The following is a 25,129-nucleotide window of genomic DNA, read 5'->3' on the forward strand; positions in this document are numbered from 1 at the left end:
GGTAGGAAGAATGAGGAGGGGAAATATGAATTAAAGGGTACAATTCTAAAGAGGGTGCAGGTACCTGGGGTATATATGCATAAATCATTGAAGGTTGTAGGGCATATTGAGAAAGCAATTAATAAAGCATATGGTATCCTGGGCGCTATAAATAAAGGCATAGAGTACAAAAACAAGGAAGTTATGATAAACCTGTATGAAACACTGTTTCGACCTCAACTGGAGTATTGTGTCCTGTCCTGGGCACCACACTTTCGGAACGATGTTAAGGCATTGGAGAGGGTGCAGAAAAAGTTTAACGAGAATGTGTCCAGGGATGAGGAACTTCAGTTACATGGATAGGTTGGAGAAGCTGGGTCTGTTCCCCTTGGAGAAGAGAAGAGGAGTTTTGATAGAGGTGTTCAAAATCATGCCGGGTCTGGACAGAGTAGATAGGGAGTCACCAAGAATCCAGAACCATAGGACACTGATTTAAGGTGATTGTCAAAGGAAGCAACAGCGACTTGAGGAAAACGTTTTTATACAGCAAGTGGTTAGGATCTGGAATGCACTGCCTGAGATTGTGGTGGAGGCAGATTCAATAAAGGCCTTCAAAAGAGAACTGGATAATTATTTGAAGAGAAAAAATTTGCAGGGCTATGGGGAAAAGGCAGGGGAATGGGACTAGGTGAGTTGCTCTTGCAGAGAGCTGGCACCGACATGATGAGTCGAATGGCCTCCTTCTGTGCTGTATCCATTCTATGATTCTATAAACATCTTGACAATGATTTAAATATGTTGCACCTTTGCCTGCAGTTAGTTCATGTAAGCTGAGCAGAGTGTGATGGCAAATAACTGTGAAAGAAATTAACTTTGAAGATTATATTCCCCAGGTCACAGGTTGTGGAGGGGCAGGGTTTATGTTTGGAAAGAAGAGGTAGCTGGAATGATTATCGGCATAGAATTTGCTGGAGACTTGTAATGGCACATATATGTTATGGTGTCCATCTTGTGATAAAATTAAAAGAGGAAACCATGGCATAAGTGACTTACACCATTACTTATACCACGCCATAATTTTCTGGGACTTTTGTGCTACTCTGCCATTACCCTCGCCAAAATGATGAGAACTCAGTTAAGGTAGCTCTGCCTCTATTAAAATTAATGGCAATCAATAGTTTTATCGATGCTGCAACTTGGATGAAAATATTGGCACTGGTGGGCCTTTGATGACCTGGTAGCAGTATGAGTTGTTGATTTAAAAGATTCATCAGCAGTTCAACTTACTATTTTTCAAGTAAACCTGAAGGGTATTTCTGTGGCTATCTGGTGAGAGATTTATAGGGACTTGCATTACCTTGGTAAATTAGTCACCATTTATTAATGTGTTATGATTTAATGAATGCATTTAAAATTCATGACTTGTATCTGCAACATTTCAAATCATACAAAAAGTTAGCCAGGTTTTTTTGTGGAACGGAAGATATCATCAGTTAATTGAAACAAAAGCGTTCTTTAAACTAACGGTTCTCTTCATATTTGTTCCTTTTGCCCAGTAAACCAGAGAGGCGGCTCCGCTCAGTCAGACTGTTGTTAGAGCTGATTTATAGCCCTACACTGCTGCACATAATTATTAATAATAGTACTGCAGTACTGCACATTATTAAATGGCCAGCGACCACTTTGCATAGGAGATTCACCTTGATTTACATTATTTCTTTGGAAACACACTACAACTATTCAGAATATTGAGTGAGAAAAGTATGCAAAAATGGTTCTACACTTCATGGTATCTAAGCAGTAAATAAATCACTGGTGAAACATTGACCTTGCCATATATATAATTGTAATGCAGCAAAAATGCAGTATGTAGCAAACAAGACAAATATATTTATGTGGAGGTGGAAGGGGTAATGGGCACCGTGATTTATTTACTCATGGTATGATCACCAGAATCTAAATCAGTTTTATTTGGCTTGCCAAATGTTGCAGGACTGATTAAAATTGTTCCAAGTATTCAAAACACCCCAAAGTCATTCCCAAAAAACACCTGAATTCTTCAGTAATATGTAGCCTACCTATGCAAACCTCACAGTCAATAATATTTCATAAACTGCATGATGGTATTATGTAATGCTCAGTAGTCTTTAATTATAAAATATATATAAGCAGGTCATTGATGGTGACCACAGAAAGCTGGAATTATTATACTGCACAACAGCATTAAAAAGTATGGAACAGTGTTGTTTAACATTTAAGCAATTCAATGCTTTCAAGTGAAAGGAAGCGGAATTAAGTTAAAATCTTATTGCAGTACATGTCTATTGAAGGCAATCGTCTGTTTTAGCAATTCAGTCATCCGAATGGGTTCATATCGATGTCTGACAATGAATATTGAAGCTACTCTCTGTATATAGTCATTGGCTGTGTCAGTTCTGTTTCATTGTTGTACTTGCTGTGGCATATTCTAATTAGAAATCCAGGAAATATTGATGTAAGTTCACAACGATGAGATCAGCACACAAGATGCCAAAATTTACAGTGTATGTTGCTGATCTCGCCATTGCAGCAAATTCTGGGTCATATTCTGTTGAAGTAGAGGTGTGCAATTTGAATTCTTGAATTGAAGGCTTGAAGACTTATTGAAGTAAATATGGACTTCCTAAGGTGAAGAACAGCCTAACATGATCACAATAAAAGGAAAATCTTTCCATTTGGATTGGCAGCTGGTGATAAATCCCTAGCTTCCCTCACTCACTTTCCTCCTCCATCAGAACAATCAGAAATCGGCTGGTTTTTGCCCCGTTTTTTTGTAGGGATGTTTTAAATCTGAAGTGTGATACTGCAGTTGTGTGTGGTATATAATTATACATCTACTTATGGTGCTGCTCACTTAAAACTGAATATGCACATTTACAAGGGCTGACATAAAGCATGTTGTATACAGTGCTGAAGTGTAAGAGCGCATCTCTCCAAAGATGCCAAATATAATTTCTCTGCATTGTTGAAATAAATTATCCAGTCAGTTAAGTATCCTGCCTCCGTCAGGTCAGTGAAGCTGTAGATATTGTGATCCACTATTGTGTCCACATAATTGTGTTCAATTGGTACTTTTGCTGAAACTAGCAGATTTATTTACTTTCTTAGTTGTAGATGGTTCATAACCATGGTTCAGATAAATGTCAAAGAATTATATCTTGATACAGTATCCACTGTAAAATATTGCAAAATTAAAAATCTTGGTCACATGACTGGATTAAGAACCTTGGTTCCTAATCTATTTTTGAGAGCTGTATAATGAGGACCTTCTGGGGAGCTCTGAATACCTCAGGTGATCAGATGGTGGCACCAAAGTGTTGTAATGAAGGACACCTGTAGTATCAGATCTTTACAAGCTTGACAAAGGAGTTCTAAATGTGTAATAGAAGGTATTAGATCCTTCCGAAGAAGGGTCACTGACAAAGAACAAAGAACAGTACAGCACAGGAACAGGCCATTTGGCCCTCCAAGCCTGCGCCGATCTTGATGCCTGCCTAAACTAAAACCTTCTGCACTTCCAGGGTCTGTATCCCTCTATTCCCATCCTATTCATGTATTTGTCAAGATGACTCTTAAATGTCATTATCGTACCTGCTTCCACCACCTCCCCCGGCAGCAAGTTCCAGGCACTCACCACCCTCTGTGTAAAGAACTTGCCTCGCACATCCCCTCTAAACTTTGCTCCTCACCTTAAACCTATGTCCCCTAGTAACTGACTCTTCCACCCTGGGAAAAAGCTTCTGACTATCCACTCTGTCCATGCCGCTCATAACTTTGTAAACCTCTATCATGTCACCCCTCCACCTCCGTCGTTCCAGTGAAAACAATCCGAGTTTATCCAACCTCTCCTCATAGCTAATACCCTCCAGACCAGGCAACATCCTGGTAAACCTCCTCTGTACCCTCTCCTTCTGTATCCGAAACATTAACTCTGCTTCTCTTTCCACAGATGCTGCCAGACCTGCTGAGTATTTCCAGCATTTCTTGTTTTTATTTTATATATTATATTGTATTAGATCTGCTGTCCTGTTCCTTGTAGAGAAAATTGGCTGCACCATTTCCTATACCTACAATTACCTTCTGTCCAGACCCACCTGAGGAGTTCATGGTGGTTATGATGATTCAAACTGTGCCTCAGTATTGACTGTTTAAACTGAGCAATGTTTTGTGATTCCCTATAATCCCATTCATGTTGCTTGATCTGTCTATCCATTCAGTAACATGGAACAGAACAGCAATAACAATTTGCTTTATATAGTGTCTTTAACATAGTAACTAGTCCCAAGGTGCTTCAAAGGAGTGTTATCAGCAAAATTTGACACCGAGTCACATAACGAGATAGTAAGACAAACACTTTGTCAAAAAGGTATGTTTTGAGAAGAAAGAGAGACAGAGAGGTTTAGGAAGGGAATTTCAGAACTTTAGGTCCTTCTTTTCTTCTTTCTTTTGGGCCTCCTTATCTCGAGAGACAATGGATACGCGCCTGGAGGTGGTCAGTGGTTTGTGAAGCAGCGCCTGGAGTGGCTATAAAGGCCAATTCTGGAGTAACAGGCTCTTCCACAGGTGCTGCAGAGAAATTTGTTTGTTGGGGCTGTTGCACAGTTGGCTCTCCCCTTGCGCCTCTGTCTTTTTTCCTGCCAACTACTAAGTCTCTTCGACTCGCCACAATTTAGCCCTGTCTTTATGGCTGCCCGCCAGCTCTGGCGAATGCTGGCAACTGACTCCCACGACTTGTGATCAATGTCACACGATTTCATGTCGCGTTTGCAGACGTCTTTATAACGGAGACATGGACGGCCGGTGGGTCTGATACCAGTGGCGAGCTCGCTGTACAATGTGTCTTTGGGGATCCTGCCATCTTCCATGCGGCTCACATGGCCAAGCCATCTCAAGCGCCGCTGACTCAGTAGTGTGTATAAGCTGGGGATGTTGGCCGCTTCAAGGACTTCTGTGTTGGAGATATAGTCCTGCCACCTGATGCCAAGTATTCTCCGAAGGCAGCGAAGATGGAATGAATTGAGACGTCGCTCTTGGCTGGCATACGTTGTCCAGGCCTCGCTGCCGTAGAGCAAGGTGCTGAGGACACAGGCCTGATACACTCGGACTTTTGTGTTCCGTGTCAGTGCGCCATTTTCCCACACTCTCTTGGCCAGTCTGAACATAGCAGTGGAAGCCTTGCCCATGCGCTTGTTGATTTCTGCATCTAGAGACAGGTTACTGGTGATAGTTGAGCCTAGGTAGGTGAACTCTTGAACCACTTCCAGAGCGTGGTCGCCAATATTGATGGATGGAGCATTTCTGACATCCTGCCCCATGATGTTCGTTTTCTTGAGGCTGATGGTTAGGCCAAATTCATTGCAGGCAGACGCAAACCTGTCGATGAGACTCTGCAGGCATTCTTCAGTGTGAGATGTTAAAGCAGCATCGTCAGCAAAGAGGAGTTCTCTGATGAGGACTTTCCGTACTTTGGACTTCGCTCTTAGACGGGCAAGGTTGAACAACCTGCCCCCTGATCTTGTGTGGAGGAAAATTCCTTCTTCAGAGGATTTGAACGCATGTGAAAGCAGCAGGGAGAAGAAAATCCCAAAAAGTGTGGGTGCGAGAACACAGCCCTGTTTCACACCACTCAGGATAGGAAAGGGCTCTGATGAGGAGCCACCATGTTGAATTGTGCCTTTCATATTGTCATGGAATGAGGTGATGATACTTAGTAGCTTTGGTGGACATCCGATCTTTTCTAGTAGTCTGAAGAGACCACGTCTGCTGACGAGGTCAAAGGCTTTGGTGAGATCAATGAAAGCAATGTAGAGGGGCATCTGTTGTTCACGGCATTTCTCCTGTATCTGACGAAGGGAGAACAGCATGTCAATAGTCGATCTCTCTGCACGAAAGCCACACTGTGCCTCAGGGTAGACGCGCTCGGCCAGCTTCTGGAGCCTGTTCAGAGCGACTCGAGCAAAGACTTTCCCCACTATGCTGAGCAGGGAGATTCCACGGTAGTTGTTGCAGTCACCGCGGTCACCTTTGTTTTTATAGAGGGTGATGATGTTGGCATCGCGCATGTCCTGGGGTACTGCTCCCTCGTCCCAGCACAGGCATAGCAGTTCATGTAGTGCTGAGAGTATAGCAGGCTTGGCACTCTTGATTATTTCAGGGGTAATGCTGTCCTTCCCAGGGGCTTTTCCGCTGGCTAGGGAATCAATGGCATCACTGAGTTCCGATTTGGTTGGCTGTATGTCCAGCTCATCCATGACTGGTAGAGGCTGGGCTGCATTGAGGGCAGTCTCAGTGACAGCATTCTCCCTGGAGTACAGTTCTAGGTAGTGCTCAACCCAGCGGTCCATCTGTTTGCGTTGGTCAGTGATTATGTCCCCCGATTTAGATTTGAGGGGGGTGATCTTCTTGATGGTTGGCCCAAGAGCTCTCTTCATGCCATCATACATTCCTCTGATGTTTCCGGTGTCTGAGGCCAGCTGAATATGACTGCATAGGTGTTGCCAGTAGTCGTTTGCGCAACGCCTAGCTGTTCTTTGTGCAGTACTTCTGGCTGCTTTAAGTGCTGCGGATGTTAAATCGCTGGGGGCTTTCTTGTAGGTCTTCTTAGGTCCTAGGCAGCTGAAAGCATGACTGCCAATGATGGAGCGATTAAAATAGATGATGTGCAAAAGTCCAGAATTGGAGGAGTGCAGAGGTCTCAGATGGTTGTAGGGCTGGACGAGGTTATCCAGACAAGGAGGGGTGAGACCATGGATGGACTTGAAAACAAGAAAGAAAATTTTAAAACTGAAGTGTTGCTGCACTGGGAGCCAATGTACGAGCATAGGGGTAATGAATGAATGGGACTTGATGTGAGTTAAGATACAAGCAGCAGAATTTTGAATGAGTTCAAGTTTATAGAAGATGGAAGAGGGAAGGCAGACCAGCAGAGCATTGGAATAGTCATGTCTAGAGGTAACAAAGGTATGAATGTATGTTTCAGCAGCAGATGAGCTGCAACGAGGGGGGGAGCCGATGTGATTTAGTTTAACCAGTTTGTTCAGATTCTACCCTCCAGGAAGGAATGCAATTGCATGCAGTAAGGATTGTTGGATGAGTGACAAACAGCATTTGTCTCTCAAATTTCTTTAAGCAGTTTATCTGCAACAGTCTTCAAATATCCTTTTGAATGGTACTGCAAAGAGACAAAATAGAAATATAAGCTTCCGTAAAGGATCAGCAAGTTAATGAGAACCTAAGATGTATGGCTAGCAAGGTGATCTGTGGTGTTAGCTGAATGCCAGTTAGGCAGTAGTTGGGATACTGTAATTGGTCTCAGCATAAATGTAATGAAAGGACAAATCAGTCTGGGTTGACATTGCTTATGGCTTCAATTGATTCTTAGAAGTGGACATTGTCTGAAAAGTGATACAAGCTTAGCTATGGTGCCCCAGTGATTGGATAGGCTGCCAATAATGTACAGTGTTGATGGTAGGTCACAACATGCATGATTTAATGAAGAGGAACTGGAGCCTGCAGAACTGTTCCATAGTTCTGAAGAATGTATAAAACAAATGGTAAATGTAGAAATTTAGTGGAATTTGTAATTGTCATAGTGTTGAAATACGGAGACATGATTTAGATTCGACTCAGTCATGTTTGGTCTGTCTTTTCTTTAATGGACTAAGAGATAAGCTAGGGTTAATTTTGAACCAATCCTTGTGAGTTGTGTCCCAAGCACGAGTTGTGCTGTAGGCCCTGCTAATATTAATGTGGAAGTCAAGATGTTCTTGAGGGCACAGATTTCTCTGAAAACTTGGTTTGGACATACAGTGTAAGTTTACTGGAATAATTGGTTTCGCTAGCAACATTTCAGTATAGGTAACACTCAGATATATGTGAATCAAACTGCTGAGCACAGACCTTAACAGCTGCTGGCAATGTCCAGATGACTTTTATTGAGCAGGTATAACTGTTAACCTTACAAGGTTGTACATTATCCAACTTACCATGAGCAATGCTGGGGATATGTGTTAATTCCCTCTTCCCCCTCCCCCATTTCTCAATTTGAATTTCAGGTGCTGTGAACTACAGCTCAACCAGGCTGTTCATCATTATTAAATCATACCATTAACTCCAGTAAAGGGAGTGGAATGTCAGTTCAGTTATGAATGATGCTCTGACTAACAAGTCAGTGCTTTCTGTACTGTACAAAGGTTTTAGCGAAGTAAGGTTGTTAAATCCATGGGATGGTACTGAACTGTACTCAAGGCACTTTTGGGGGAGTGGGGTGTGGGGGCAAGGAAAGGGAAGGCAGGCTTACCTGTGTTTGGGGAGATAAATCCCCTAAAAGTGACGTCGGGTTGGGATCCCGACATCATCCCATCCACTTCCAGGTTTCAACAGGGTGGGATTGAAGGCAAGCAGGGAACACAGCAAGCATTGGGCCTGCTGCATTCAGGATTACCAAATCTATCCATGTAGTCTAACAAATGATCCTGAAAGTGACTGCTTTAGGCCATCACTCAAAATGAGTTTAAAACCTAATACCTACCTGAAAGTGGAGCCAGCAGGAGGAGGAAAGCCTCCCTCCCAATCTCTTCTCCCTCGCCACTTCTTCTCCCCCCTGCCAATCTCTTCTCTCCCACTTCGTTTCCGCCTCATCTCTTCCCCCCCTCCCCACCACCAATCTCATCTCTGCCCCCCATCAATCTCTTCTCTTCTCCCCAACTCTTCTCCCCCTCACCTCTTCTCCACTCCTCCCCCTTCTCCCCCACCTCCTGTCTCTCCCTCCTCACTCCCACACATTTTGGAGCCGTGGCCGGCATCCTAGCCAGGTTATCTTACTGCCCCGCATCCACTGAGCTGCTTCTGGGGTGACGGCTGTAGCTCACTGACCTCATTAAGTGTATCCAGCATGCGCTACTTTGGGAATGGAGGAATAGCTTTATTACACAGAGAGTGGTTAGGATCTGGAATGCACTGCCCGAGAGTGTGGTAGAGGCAGATTCAATTGTGACTTTCTAAACAGAATTGGGTAAGCACCTGAAAAGAAAAAAAAATTGCTGGACTACAGGGAAAGGCCAGGGGAGTGGAATGAACAGAGTTTCTCTTGCAGAGAGCCGGCACGAACATGACGAGCTGAATGGCCTCCTTCTGTGCTCCATTCTATGATTCTATTCTATGCAGAACAATGGAAACTTCCACTGATCTCTCCTAAGCATTTCATACCTTCCCCAAAATGCATTCTACTTTAGCATCGTGAGATACTCAATGAACTGATCAACTCAATGTCTACTGATAAATTTCCTTACCCATAGCCATAACTTCCTGCTGTAAACTGAATCTCCTTTGCTGTTTGTGGTGATTTTGCTAGGAGAATGTGGCTGCTGCATCTGACTGTAAAGAAGACAGCAGGGAAGAAAAGTAATTAGTTGGATGATAAGAGCTTAGGAATGTCCTCAAAAAACGATGAGGTACTATATAAATGTAATTTCTTTCTTTCTCTTTCTCATTGGAGATTCCTTTGCCATCGGCACATTGGTGTTCACCCTCGTTTTGCTGCAGCAGAGACAACAGTTGAATCTATGGCTGGATTTTATAGAGCCCTCAATGTCAGGCTACAGGGTGGTGGGGGAGGCATGAAGATTGCCCCAGATGAGGCCTGCCACATACCTTGACGCCGGCAGGGCCTGGCCTGATATTGCCGCTCGGCGATGAGACCATCATTTAAATATTTAAATAAATTAAATCAGCTGCATTAATGAGTCTCCGGTTGCCTCCTGAAGTACCGACGCAATCTTCACCCTGGTGGCCAACACTGCCATGCCTTTGGATCCCCAAGGCACAACATTGGTGGGGAAGGGGGAGGTGATAAGATATTCAGTGCGGGGGCGGGGGGTGGGGGAACAGGGTCAAATTAGCTTCATGGGTGTAGGGAATGGTAGGAAGGGTTATAGTTTAAAGTTTCTGCAGTTGCGGGGGGGTGGGGAAGGTCAGATAGTAAAGGTCAGTGTCTTGGGAAGAAAGGGCAAATAATTAATTTAATTGTTATTAGGGGGTGTGGGAGAGGGGAAAAAGAGATGTATTTATTTTATTTCATGTAATCTATCTTTAAATACTTAAATTTACCAGTAGGGCTGACAGCCCTTTAAAAATGGCGTCAGCGCCTGTGCACAGGCAGCTGACGCCATTTCCGGGGACGAACAGACCGCCCCTCTACGTGATTGGGGTGGGTGGCCTGCCACAGCTTTTTAAATGAGCCTCCGTGCTTGGAATCGCGGCGGCTCTTCGGCGTGCGGCCCGAAAGGGTCGGCTGCCATTTTTTTTGTCCACCGCCGATATCAGCAGCAGGCCTATAAAATCCAGCCCCTTGTGTGCATGAGAAAACATATGACTCAGTCTCAGCATAAATCTAGTATATACACATCAATAAAATAAACAGATAGATTTAATTTATGTCTACGTGAGGAACAGTCAGCTACAGTGTAAGCATGAATGCAGTCATTCTGATCTTTTAAATGAATCAAAAGGAGAATACATCAGAAGCCAGAAAATAACAGGAAACTAAGAGATTTCATGAACATTTTGGGCTGCATCTTAAGAGTCCGCCACCGAAGTAGGTTACGGACTTAAAAAAATGTGGCCCATCCGCACGAGCACCACGTCACGGAGCCGCCTCGATTTCAAAAGCGGGAGCTCATTTGCATGACCGCAGCACCCGCCCCCCACGATGGCGTGGAGAGGGCAGGTGAACCATTGCCAGCAATGGCATCCGGTGCCAATGTGCAGGCTCCGGCCCTAAATGGACATTTAAATTTTAAAGGAGCAGGTAAGTGAACATTTCACAAAAAACAATTACATTACCTTTCCAAGCATTTTCCCACCCCAACAATGGCATTTCAAAACACTCCTGCCCTTTTCCCCCCTGAAATTCGTAAATTGAGAATTTGACCTGCCCCCCAACACCGTCCCTCCCCCAGCAAAGTTTGGCACCTTTGCCCTTCCCCATCACCCCCCCAACCAATCCACAACATTGTCACCCCGCTCCCCCCTCCCGCACAGAGAAAAAATCCGCCTCCCCCCCCCCCCCCACCCCCACAGATGTCACACCATGTTTCCCTGAACAAGGATTCGAAGGTGTGGCATTATCAGCCACCTGAATGAAGATTGGTGCAGTGATTATGGAGGTTACGTGACCCTCATTAATTCAGGTATGTAAATTAGTTCACATATTGAAATGGGGGTCCTGTCGCCAAGCGGTGGAGTGGCTGCCACGAGGCCTTGCTGCCGCCCCCGAGATCAGCATGGGGCCTGCTGCCGTCAGGGTCGGTGGCGGGTCACCGCCCTACCGATCTTCATTGCCCCCACCCCCCCCTCAGCCAATGTTCCTGATGGTGGAGGGGTTTTAAAATACAGCCCACTGTTTCTTTGAGTTTGTTTACAGATTTGATGATCTTGGGTTGCTACTTGAGTTAGCTGCATCTGATTTTGAAGGTCCTGTTTATATCCAGCGCGCATCAAACTTGGGATTTAATAAATATACTATCCAATATTCAATGAGCATCATTTCATGATAATCTAATATTGGTTCAAAATCAAGCTACAATAAATGATTTCAGCTGAATAATGGACCATAATCAGTTCATTTGCCTCTCTCCCACTTTCCCTCGCTTTCTTTACTTTTCTATCCTCTTTGTCTTATGATTAAAAGTTTAAATTTTTATAAATACATTTTTCTCAATTCTAATGATCTTATCCAAAGTTCTGTCAAGTGGGCTGTATTGCTGTAATTTAAGCTCCTCTGCCATAGGGAATGTCGGTGGGGGTGGGGGGGGATGGCAATGAAGTTCGGTGCATGTTGTCCAGACTATGTATTTTGTCTATTTTAAGAATATCTACTATTATGTTGACTTACCAAAAATTCCTAAATAAATTTTCTACTGTAAATATTCTAGTTATAACTTGCACTTGTGTCATGCCTTAAAGGTAGCAAAATGCCCTGAAATACGTGACTTGGGAAGGAGAGAGTAAATGGACACCAAGCAAGAATTAGAAGAGTTAGTGGGGTGACCAAAGGCATGGTTGAAAAAATAGGTTTTCAAAAGTCTTTCTGAAATTTGAAAAGATGTAACAAATACAAAGAGTTTAAGAAGAAAATTCCAGCATGTTGTGATTTGATGAATGAAAAGGACAAGACAATGTGCAGTAGGACAGTATTAAAAGAGTGATATGTGTGTGCTGGGATAGGGGAATGGAGAAAGTTGCAGAGGCGGAATGGACTGCAGCTACAAAGGTATTTGTAAATGAAGGTAAGGATTTTGAAATCAGTGCATGGGCAACAGGGAGGTAAAGTAGAACAAAAAGGACAAGGTGATAGTTGAGTGGGATTTAATTATGGGATAGAATGTTGGCAGTGGCATTTTAGACACATTGGAGATTATATAGGGTGGAGTTGAGGAGACTGCTAAATAGGGCTTGGATGTGACAAAGGCATAGATGTGAAGGACAGAAGCAGTGAGGCTGAGGTAATGATGAAAGCATGTTTTTCAAACATTGTGTTCCAACTCATTTTGCAATCCCTCATAGTCTACACTTTTATGGTCCAATAGTAGAAAATATGTACACTGGAAGTTTAATTAAATATTTTTGCATACTTTAAATGCAACATTCAATGGCTTGCAGGTTGTTTGTTGACTGTGACTCAAAGATTATGCTAGAAGACTATACACTGACCTTGTGCCAGCTTGAGATTGGATGAGGTTTTATCTAAAATGTTGTAGCTTCCCAGATTCCAATTGCTGGCATTGACCACATTTTTAACCAAAACAAGAAATACTCATCGTACTGCAAACAACTAAATAAAACTGATTTCAAAAATGTTGATTTATGAAAGACTTTTTGTTTGTAATTTGGTGTCATTAAAAAGTACAATTGGGAAAATGATTGGTTTAAAGAAAAAGCAGTTACACTATGCTATTATTGGGGTCATCTTTTTTGCTTTATGTCAGAATCTCTATAGTATGTTAGTGAAGTGAAATGACTATACCTCAGGCCTAGCCTGTCACAATCTATAACTGTGATGACCAGTTGCTGTAGCTGATGACAATTGCCTCTTCCTGAATAATGCACAAGAAACCAGAATTAGTGTTTGAATTCTACTCTTTTTCACGTCAGAATAATGATCCAGGTAGAGAGCTGCGTTATTTGGTTCATTTTAGTATATACAAAATGGTAGCTTGTACAGAAATTGTTTCCTCAGGAAGGGATTGTGAAACCACATTGTTGGTAAATTTATGAACAGCACTGACATGAACATCCAAAAGTTCTAAAGACCAAATTAAAAATAATTTAAGTGATTGTACTTTTACTATGAAATAGTGATGAAATTTACAGATTAATAAGAGAACAGGAAAGTGTTCTGGTGTACTAGGTACTTTGATGCGGAACAAAATTGAGATTATTTGTTAGAACACGTCATGCTGTGTGAGGTCCAGGAATGTTGCCAAAATACAAGCATAGATAAATCTCAACTGACATTAAAATTAGACTGCTGAAGGGAATTTGACTTTTCAGTCAGAAACTGTTACATCACTTTTGATAATGGCAGAAGTGGCTGAATAATTCCTGCTTTAAGGTAGAATTTTCAGATTTGCAGCATGACTCAAAAAGACCTGTTACGACCAGGTGAGAAAGAGGTTTAGGGTTCCCTTTCAGCCTTCACCTGGTCTTACTATAACAGGATTTAATTTTAAACACACAGTGTTTTTAGCTCCCCCTCGGTGAATCCTTGTTCATCGTTTTCCAATTATAAGGCAAAGAAACAAGCACAAACAGGCTTTCTTAGATTTAAAGAAGAAAAGTTGAAATTTATTAAACTTAAACTTAAACTCTAATTTGGTTGATGCCTACGGATACACGACATGCCCACGCTAGCATGCATACGCGATTAACCCTACAGGTTTTCCCTTTAGCTTCCAACAGTCAGCTCTTAAATGCCCTACTTTATTACATTGGAAGCACACAGGTCTCTGGGTCTCACTCTTGCTCACAGCACCTTCCTTTTAGGCTAGAGGAGGGCCCCCTGTGTCTCCTGCTTTCCCTTCTCTCCCAGGACTGCTTAGGCTCCAATCACCTTCCCACCCTTTATCCCTTTCGGATTTCTGGCAGTAACTAGGAAAGGTTCTCTACTGGGAAACCAACTGATAAATTAAAGCAAACTAATCGGCCAGAACAGCCACTTGCCGGGCTCTCTGAACCCGCTGCTCCTCTACATGGGTCTTTATGGAGAGTGGGAGAGAGTGTTTAAATTCTTCTAACAGAATTACTTCTCTGAGATTCTCATAGCTGAGCTGTACTTTAAGAGCCCTCAGCCACTGGTCAAAAGCCAGCTGCTTACTTCTTTCAAACTCCAGAAAGGTTTGATTAGCTTGCTTCTTGAGGGTTCTAAACTTTTGGCGATGGGCTTTAGGTACTAATTCATATGCCCCGAGGATAGAATTTTTGGTCAGTGCATAATTTGATGAACTCTTATCTGGCAACAGGGAATAAACTTCATCGGTTTTTCCAGTTAGCTTGCTTTGTAGTAAAGGAGACCAGGTTTCAGCTGACCATTTTAGCTGCCTTGCCAGTTTCTCAAAGGACACAAAAAACATTTCTACATCCTCCTCATTGAATTTTGGAATTAGTGGAGCTAGTTTTAACCATTTTGTACCCAGCCCTGAATTATGCTCCTCCATATTGGCCATGCTTTCACTGGGGTTACTCTGCCACCCCATAGTTAACTCAAGCTGCTTCAACACTCTCTCTCTTTGCATTCCTTCCAGAATATTCTTTCTCTCTCCCTCTCCTCAAATTCAAGTTTCTTCTGTTCCAAATTGAATCTTTGCTAACAATACCCTGTCGGAGTCTGCTTTTAACCCGGTTTCTGCTTCTTCAGGTTCAAGGGAAACATTTTTGGCCACTAGCCTTAGGAGTTCAGATTTCCTAGCCTTGCCACGTACAGTGATCCCACACTGCTCAGCCATCTTCCTCAACTCCTCCATAGACAGTGCTTTTAACTTTTCCCAAGTTACTTCACCCTGGCATGGAGAGCTACTAGCTTCAGTTGCAGACATATTAGTATGCAAGCACACACAACCACAAGAAAACCTGTATTGAAATCTTGCGCTTTTTGATTGGGAACAATTTGGCTTCCCACTTCCAATTTCTCTCGTTTGTCTGTGGGTAAAATCCAGGACGGTAGCCCCCAAATTTCTGTTATGACCAGGTGAGAAAGAGGTCTAGGGGTTCCCTTTCAGGCTTCACCTGGTTTTAGCATAACAGGGTTTAATTTTAACACACCGTGTTTTTAGATCCCCCTTGGTGAATCCTTGTTCATCGCTTTCCAATTATAAGACAAAGAAACCAGCACAAACAGGCTTTCGTAGGTTTAAAGAAGAAAAGTTGAAATTTGTTAAACTTAAACTCTAATTCGGTTGACACCTACAGATACACAACAAGCCCACGCTAACATGCATTTGCGCTACACACATGCAAATAGAGACAGAAAAGAGCAGAAGAAAAATAAAATGGAAAGGTTTGAGGCAATATTTGAAGCATTGTTGTTACGGTTCTTCGAGTTCACTGTAGAGTCCTTGACTATAGGTAGATCTTGCTTTTCGTTGGGGCCCAGTATTCTTCTTAAACCTTGTTCGCTGAAGGAGACTGTTCTCTCTTGGGGTTCATGTGTCTTCAGTGGATTCAGAGGCTTGTGAGAAAGAAATTGGAGCAGACAGGAGAGAGATCTTCTCAGTCCAGGAGCTAACAGCTTTCTGCCCAAATTGTTTGTACAAATTCAAAAAACAGCTTTCCCAGTAGGTTAGTCATGTGTCTAGCTGGTTTGACCATATCCATTTGTTTATTCGGCCATCTTAGCAGTCAACCTGGAATGCGAGCTCCCCCACCTTCAATGTCTGGTGATCAAAAGTCCATTGTAGGTTGAATGTGTCATGGAATGGCTGCTTTGTCCTTCCAAACACTGTCTGTTAATATGCAAATGTATTTTCCAGCTGCAGCTGATCTGTTTAACAAGTCCTTTCTTAACTCCAGTAAAAGTTTAAAATCAATGTTCATGACAAAATTAATGTGCCTTGTTCTTGGCAGGTGGGGGCCTAGCATGAAAGACCTTTCCAAACTTGTACCAATTATTCTTACAATCACATTTGCTTCTCTCTATTACCTTGCCATTTTCTCATAATTTGACTCAACACATTTATCAATCATTACATCATGAAATCCCCAATTCCATTCAAATCCTACTTTCTTCTGGTTGTGTGTCCTGGGAGAAACTCTCCCCAAGTCACTTGCAACTGCAGTTTCAAAATTCCAACTGCCTAGTCATTAATCCACCCCTTTAACCAGCTTTATCTCTAATATCTCCCTTCTTGGTTGGACATTTAATTTTTTTCTGATATGCCATCATGAAGCATCTTGGGACATTTTTCTTCATTAAAGGTGCCATATAAATGTAAATTGTTTTTATTGGTCTGTCTAGCAAAGTTGTTTCATTTCTTTAAATTACCTGAGCTGGAATAAAGGGAAGTTTATTGTGCAAGAGTGATATGTACACTTTTAAAACTCCTTTAGAATTCTGCAGAGGCAAAAGGCAACATTGGAGATAATTTTCTTTGTGGCTTCTGAAGGTTCACCAATGAAACGGGACGGGATTTACTCCCATTTGGAAACAAATGAACCTATTAGCGAGAGACAGCAAGATTTTGTGAATTGTCTTACTAATTTGATTGAGTTTTTTGAGGAAGTGACGAAGATGATTGATGAAGGAAGGGAAGTGGATGTTATCTATATGGACTTTAGTAAAGCCTTTGACAAGGTCCCGCATGGCAGACTGGTACAAAAGGTAAAGTCACATGGGATCAGAGGTGAGCTGGCAAGATGGATACAGAACTGGCTCGGTCATAGAAGACAGACGGTAGCAGTGGATGGGTGTTTTTCTGAATGGAGGGATGTGACTAGTGGTGTTCTGCAGGGATCAGTGCTGGGACCTTTGCTGTTTGTAGTATATATAAATGATTTGGAGGAAAATGTAGCTGGTCTGATTAGTAAGTTTGCAGACGACACCAAGGTTGGTGGAGTTGCGGACAGTGATGAGGATTGTCAGAGGATACAGCAGGATATAGATCGGTTGGAGACTTGGGCGGAGAAATGGCAGATGGAGTTTAATCTGGACAAATGTGAGGTAATGCATTTTGGAAGGTCTAATGCAGGTGGGAGGTATACAGTAAATGGCAGAACCCTTAGGAGTATTGACAGGCAGAGAGATCTGGGCGTACAGGTCCACAGGTCACTGAAAGTGGCAACGCAGGTGAATAAGGTAGTCAAGAAGGCATACGGCATGCTTGCCTTCATCGGTCGGGGCATAGAGTATAAAAATTGGCAAGTCATGTTGCAGCTGTACAGAACCTTAGTTAGGCCACACTTAGAATATTGCGTGCAATTCTGGTCGCCACACTACCAGAAGGACGTGGAGGCTTTGGAGAGGGTACAGAGGAGGTTTACCAGGATGTTGCCTGGTCTGGAGGGCATTAGCTATGAGGAGAGGTTGCAAAAACTTGGATTGTTTTCAATGGAACGACGGAAGTGGAGGGGCGACATGATAGAGGTTTACAAAGTTATGAGCGGCACGGACAGAGTGAATAGTCAGAAGCTTTTTCCCAGGGTGGAAGAGTCAGTTACTAGGGGACATAGGTTTAAGGTGCGAGGGGCAAAGTTTAAAGGGGATGTGCGAGGCAGGTTTTTTACACAGAGGGTGGTGAGTGCCTGGAACTTGTTGCCGGGGGAGGTGGTGGAAGCAGATACGATAGCGACGTTTAAGAGACATCTTGACAAATATATGAATAGGAAGGGAATAGAGGGATATGGGCCCCGGAAGTGCAGAAGGTATTAGTTTAGGCAGGCATCAAGATCGGTGCAGGCTTGGAGGGCCGAATGGCCTGTTGCTGTGCTGTACTGTTCTTTGTTCTTTGAAACCCCATTTATTCGCAAGTGAAGTTTCTGCAAAACTTCCACCGAAGTTTCAATGCCGGAGCAGAAGTGCCAAAGTAATTCACCCGCATTGCAATTTTTTGTAATTATCTAAATGTGTTTAAATTGTTTTCCTGGAACAAAGTATCACTTTTAAGATTCTCAAAGTTGAAGACATAAATTGGTTTCAGGATTTGATGCTCTCCTGGGTAAATCTGTAGGTAAGTAATTTTTCTTCTGTGTTGCATCTGCTGCATCCATTTTACTTGACTTGACATGACTGCTGTTATTTCCTGTGATCATTTTATCATTATGAGTAAAAATGACAGCTCTGAGGCCAATGAACATACTTTTCAAATGGTGCAGTATTTCATCTCTATGCTAACACCTATGCACCAACCAAAAGGGTGAGGGAGAGCAGAATTACAACATCTGGTATCTTTAAACAAATTAAAGCAAGACCAAAGGTAAGTAATGGAGTCTTGTTAGTTAGACACTCTATTGTTAGATATATGGATGATGTATGATGTAGATATATGATGTATTGTGCAGAAGGAAAGCTTTCATTAGGGCACTTGTGTGTTTCTCAAATGCTAAGGTAAAGAATAATAATAGGGTGGGTGCTTAACTGAAGGGAACTTGGCACATAAGTATTAATGGGACAATGAAAAGAATGTCTATCCCCTGAAATGATAATTATTCCAGATGATCAGTAAATTTAAAAGCATTAGTTCCTATCCCAGCAAGTGTAAATACCCCTCAATGCTCTTTCTATTTTTAGGGCCAAGCTTTCAGCCCTCAAATAAGGGTTGTGATCTTTGAAATGTTGCCTACATTATGGGATCAGCAGAAAGGAATAGTAAACTCATGGGCTTCAGTGATTGGCTGTAACTTTTTCATTGAAAAGAAAACAGTGATAGTGAACAACTGGTAGTCGTTTTGCAGGGCAGGGAAGTGTTTTTTTTAAGGAAGAATAGGCTTCAAATGATTGGTTGGGGACTGAGAGATTGGCCCTAAATAAAGAGAGAGGTGTTCATATTAGTTGGTTTAGGAGAAAATCTAGCTGATATTGTGGGCTGCATTTTACCAGCTCGCCGCCGATCTCAAAGATAGAGGGGCCCACGTACAGGATCCATGGAGCCGCTGCAATATTAAACGTGGCACCTCATTTACATGGCTGGGGCTCACTGCCCGCCTCCTGATGACTTAGAGGGGGTGGGCGCTCCATCCCCGGCAATGGCATCGGGCGCCACTGCGCAGGCACTGGCACCATTTTTAAAGGGCTTCAAGCCCTGAAATTGAATTTGAATTTTTAAAGTTATAGCCATTATAAATTTAATGTAAAAAATTTAAGAAAAGATTCAAGCCCCTCTCCCACCCCCCCCCCCATGACTAAACAATTTATTACTTGCCCTCTTCCCCCACACCCCAGAAAAACTTATCTTGCAATCCTGGCCTTCCCCCACCCCACCCCACCCCCCAAAGTTTATAAACTATGAACTTTACCACTTCCCACCACCCATTAGACGAATCAAAAACATTTAACCCCACTCCCTTCCTGCCCTGAAAACTTACCTGCTCCCCCCTCCCAATCAGTATTCTGCCTCGGAGTCCCGGCAACCTACCTCAATATCGGAGCGGGACGACTGGCAGCAGCAAGTAAGGCATTAATGCATTGATTATCATACATTAACATATTGAAATTTTGGTCCCGTTACCAAGTGACAGGGGACTGCCACGAGGCCTCGCTGCCGCCGGTAATGCAGGGCGGGCCTTCCCGGCGTCGAGGCTCATGGCGGGCCTATTCCGGAGGCATCTTCCGGGCCCCTCCGCCACGACCCCCGATGTCGCGGGGCTGTAAAATTCAGCCCTATGTGTAAATCCTTTTGACCTGGTGATGTCGAGCAGCTGATGCTAATAGTAGGGACCAACCTAATTCTAATTACAGGAAACAAGGTAACTTTACTTAGGGATAATCAGCTGAGGTATGCTAAGAATTCCTTTAAATGGCTTAAATTAATACCAGAAATGTTAGAAATAAGATGTTTAATTTCAGGTAAAAGCTTCCATGGAGAATGTAGCTATTATAAGTATCTCTGAAACTTAAGGTCACAAAGGAGGCAGGGTGGTTATTTGTAAAGGAGAATAGATTTGCAATGAAGAGGATGTGAGCCAGCAGAGAGTTGAAGTGGTTTGTACTCAGCTGGATTATTAAGTGGGCCAAAGATGGCATCATGGATATGAAATTGGCTGAGTGACAGGAAACAGAGAGTAGTAGTTAATGGATGTTTTTCGGACTGGAGGAAGGTTTACAGTGGAGTTCCCTAAGGCTTGGTGTTAGCACCCTTGCTGTTCCTGCTATATATTAATGACCTAGACTTTGGTGTACAGGGCACAATTGCAAAATTTTCAGATGATACAAAATTTGGAAACATTGTGAACTGTGAGAAGGATAGTGTAGAACTTTAAAAGGATATAGACAGGTTGGTGGAATGGATAGACAAGTGGCAGATGAAGTGCGAAGTGATTCATTTTGATAGGAAGAACGCAGAGAGACAATATAAAATAAAAGATGCAATTCTAAAGGGTGTGCAGGAGCAGAGGGACCTGGATATACATGTACATAAATCAATGAAGGTGGCAGAACAGTTTGAGAGAGTGGTTAATAGAGCATACAACATCCTAAGCTTCATTAATAGGGGCATAGAGTACAAAAGCAAGGAAGTTGTGTTAAACTTGTATAGAACACTGGTTCAGCCTCAAGTGGAGTATTGTGTCCAGCTCTAGGCATCACACTTTAGGAAAGATGTGAAGGCATTGGAGAGAGTGCAGAAAAGATTCATGAGAAAGCTTCCAGGGATGAGGAATTTCAGTTATGTGGATAGTTTGGAGAAATTGGGACTGTTTTATTTGGAGAAGAGAAAGTTGAGAGCAGCTTTGTTACAGATATTCAAAATCATGAGGGGTCTGGGCAGGGTAGATAAGGAAAAACTGTTCCCATCAGTTGAGGAATTGAGAACAAGAGGGCACAGATTTAAAGTAATTGGCAATAGAAGCAATCGCGACACGAGGAAAAACTTTTTCACGCAGCAAGTGGTTAGGATCTGGAATGCACTGCCTGAGCATGTGGTGGAGGTAGCTTCAATTGAGGCATTCAGCAGGGAATTGGATTGTTATCTGAAAAGGAAGAATGTGCAGGGCTGTGGGGAGAAAGCAAGGAAGTTGTACTAAATAAACTGCCCTTTCAGAGAGCCAGCACAGACACGATGGGCCAAATGGCCTTCTTCTGTGCTGTAACAATTCTGTGATCTGTTAGAGGCCTCCAGGCCAAGAGGTTCAGCAAAGTTGGGAACTCTCATCAAATTGGAACAAAAGCAAGAAAGGTGAACCTATCATGAGTGAATTTAAATATCCATCTATGAATTGTTCTGAAGGGATATGATCGAGAATTTTAAGATGATGAATGGCTTGAATGATGCCATGTTGAATTGGTCACTTTGGTGTATAAGGTACAAAAGGATGGTAGGATTAGAGGGAAGCGTGAAAAATTGATTAGGGGAAAGAGTTAGATTATGTGCCAGTATTTCTTTTCACAGTCAGTATATTCAGAAACAGACTAAGAAAACATGCAGTGGTATAGATTCACAGCAGGTCTCTTAAAAGGAAATTAGCAAGTTCCTGTGTGCAGAGACATTTCCATTTAGACTTTTTTTTTTATTCATTCGTGGGATGTGGATGGTGCTGGCAAGGCCAGCATTTATTGTCCATCCCTAACTGCCCTTGAGAAAGTGGTGGTGAGCTGCCTTCTTGAACTGCTGCAATCTGTGTGGTGTAGGTACACCCACTGTGCTGTTAGGGAAGGAGTTCCAGGATTTTGACCAGTAACGATGAAGCAACAGCAATATATTTCCAAATCAGTATGCTATGTGACTTGCAGGAGAACTTACAGGTGGTGGTATTCCCATGCTGCTCTTGTTCTTCAAGGTGCTAGCGGTCGTGGGTTTGGAAGGTGCTGTCGAAGGAGTTGCTGCATTTCATCTTGTAGATGGTACACAGTGCTGCCATGATGCACTGGGGTGGAGGGAGTTAATGTTAAAGATGGAGGAGGATGGGGTGCCAATCAAGCAGGTTGCTTTGTCCTGGATGGTGTCAAGCTTCCTGAGTGTTGCTGGAGCAGCAATCATCCAGGCAAGTGGAGAGTATGCCATCACACTCTTGACTTGTGTCATGTAGATGGTGGACAGGCTTTGGGCAGTCAGGAGGTAGGGTACTCACTGCATAATGCCCAGTCTCTGACTTCCTTTTGTAACCACAGTATTTATGTGGCTCATCCAGTTAAGTTTCTGGTCAATGTTGACCCCTGGGATGTTGATGGAGGGGGCTTCCATGATGGTAATGCAGTTGAATGTCAAAGGGAGGTGCTTAGAATCTCTCTACTTGGACATGGTCATTACCTGTGTTATGTCAGTGCACTGTCTTTTCAAGTTCCACTTCTCCACAGGTCACAACATATATTTAAATGTTTACCTGTTACCAATACAGTCAATCATATACTTGACTCTTTATCCCAGAATAAAATACACCAAACAGGTTTCTGAAATAAACAACAAAATTATCAGTTTACTTATACTTCAAAATGCTTAAGAGCTAGTAATAAGCCCAGGGCACTGTTGAGTATTTCTTTTGGTATTGATTTAGCTTTTTGGAAAAGTATCCCACTGGCCTTTCTATGCCCAATTCATCATCTTGTAACAGGACTAAAACATTAGTGGGGGTTGTATATAGACCCCCAAACGAGAGTGGTAATGTTGGGAATTACATTAAACAGGAAATTAGAGATGCATGTGATAAAGGAACATCTGCAATTATGGGTAATTTTAATCTGTGTATAGATTGGGCAAATCAAATCAGTCACAATACCGTAGAGGAGGAACTCTTGGAGTGTATACGGGATGGTTTTCTGGACCAATATGTTGAGGAACCAACTAGAGAATAGGCCATCCTAGACTGGGTATTGTGTAATGAGAGAGGAATAATTGACAATCTAGTGGTGCGAGATCCCTTGGGGACGAGCAACCATAATATGATAGAATTCTTCATTAAGATGGAGAGTGATGTAGTTGATTCTCAGACTAGGGTCCTGAATCTTAGTAAAGGAAACTACGAAGGTATGAGGCGCGAGTTGGCTATGACGGATTGGGAAACGTTACTTAAAGGGATGACGGTGGATAGGCAATGGCAAACATTTAAAGAGCGCATGGATGAACTGCAACAATTGTTTATCCCTGTCTGGTGCAAAAGTAAAACGGGAAAGGTAGCCAAACCATGGCTTACAAGGGAAATTAGAGATAGCATTAGATCCAAGGAAGAGGCAAATTAGAGATAGAATTAGATCCAAGGAAGAGGAATATAAATTTGCCAGGAAAAACAACAGACCTGAGGATTGGGAGTAGTTTAGAATTCAGCAAAGGAAGACCAAGGGATTGATTAAGAAGGGAAAAATGGAGTACGAGAGCAAGCTTGCGAGGAACATAAAAACTGACTGTAAAAGTTTCAATAGATATGTGAAGAGAAAAAGATTGGTGCAGACAAATGTAGGTCCCTTACAGTCAGAAACAGGGGAATTTATTATGGGGAATAAAGAAATGGCTGGCCAACTAAATGCATACTTTGATTCTGTCGTCACAAAGGAGGACACAAATATCATACCAGAAATGTTGGGGAACATAGGACTTAGTGAGAAAGAGGATCTAAAAGAAATCAGTATTAATAGAGAAATGGTGTTGGGGAAATTGATGGGATTGAAGGTCGATAAATCCCCAGGACCTGATGGTATGCATCCCAGAGTACTTAAGGAAGTGGCCCTAGAAATAATGGATGCATTGGTGCTCATCTTCCAAGATTCTATAGACTCTGGAACAGTTCCTACAGATTGGAGGGTAGCTAATGTAACCCCATTATTTAAAAAGGGAGGTAGAGAGGAAGCAGGGAATTATAGACCAGTCAGCCTGACGTCGGTAGTGGGGAAAATTCTAGAGTCCATTATCAAAGATTTTATAGCCGAGCACTTGTAGAACAGTGGTAGAATCGGGCAGAGTCAGCTTGGATTTACGAAAGGGAAATCATGCTTGACAAATCTACTAGAATTCTTCCAGAATGTAACTAGTAGAGTTGATGAGGGGGAGCCAGTGGATGTGGTTTATTTGGACTTTCAGAAGGCTTTCGACAAAGTCCCACATAAGAGATTAGCATGTAAAATTAAAGCGCAATGGATTGGGGGTAGTGTATTGCGATGGATAGAAAATTGGTTCGTGGACAGGAAACAAACAGTAGGGATAAAAGGGTAATTTTCCGAATAGCAGGCAGTGACTAGTGGGGTACTGCAGGGATTGGTGCTAGGATCCCAGCTGTTCAGAATATATATTAATGATTTAGATGAGGGAACTAAATGTAATATCTCCAAATTTGCAGATGACACAAAACTGGGTGGGAGAGTGAGTTGTGAGGAAGATGCAGAGAGGCTTCAGGGTGATTTGGACAAGTTGAGTGAGTGGGCTAATGCATGGCAGATGCAGTATAATGTGGATAAATGTAAGGTTATCCACTTTGGTAGCAAAAACAGTCTTCCAGCGCAAAGAGTTGTCCACGACCGAATGTTGCAGACTGGCACATTCCAAGGTCCAGGACTACGTGCTGAGGGACTCACTAAAGCTTGGGGCAGCCGCAGCAAAGGCTCAATAGGGAAAGACTACTGTGTAAGGTCCGCCCACCAAGCTGAACGGAGGGGCTGGATCCATGGTAAACCCCTCGAACTGTATCGGGAAAATTTTCATTTGCTGTAAAATGTATATGGCATGAGAAATGAAATGGAAGGGTTGTGAGGCAACTCACTCCTGTATTGAAGGAAACTGACCTCCTTTGCACTGTTTGGTTTTTTTTGACTTGGTGCTGTTTGGAACTGTTTTGTCATGTATTTCTTTTACAGATTTTTATGAATAAAGTATATTTTGGAAATAAAAAAACATATATGCAGCAAGACCTGGGTGTTCTCGTACACAAGTCGCCGAAGGTAAGCATGCGGGTGCAACAGGTGGTAAAAAAGGCAAATGGCATG

The sequence above is a fragment of the Heterodontus francisci genome, chromosome 12 (assembly GCF_036365525.1).
Source record: "Heterodontus francisci isolate sHetFra1 chromosome 12, sHetFra1.hap1, whole genome shotgun sequence".
Lineage (NCBI taxonomy): Eukaryota > Metazoa > Chordata > Chondrichthyes > Heterodontiformes > Heterodontidae > Heterodontus > Heterodontus francisci.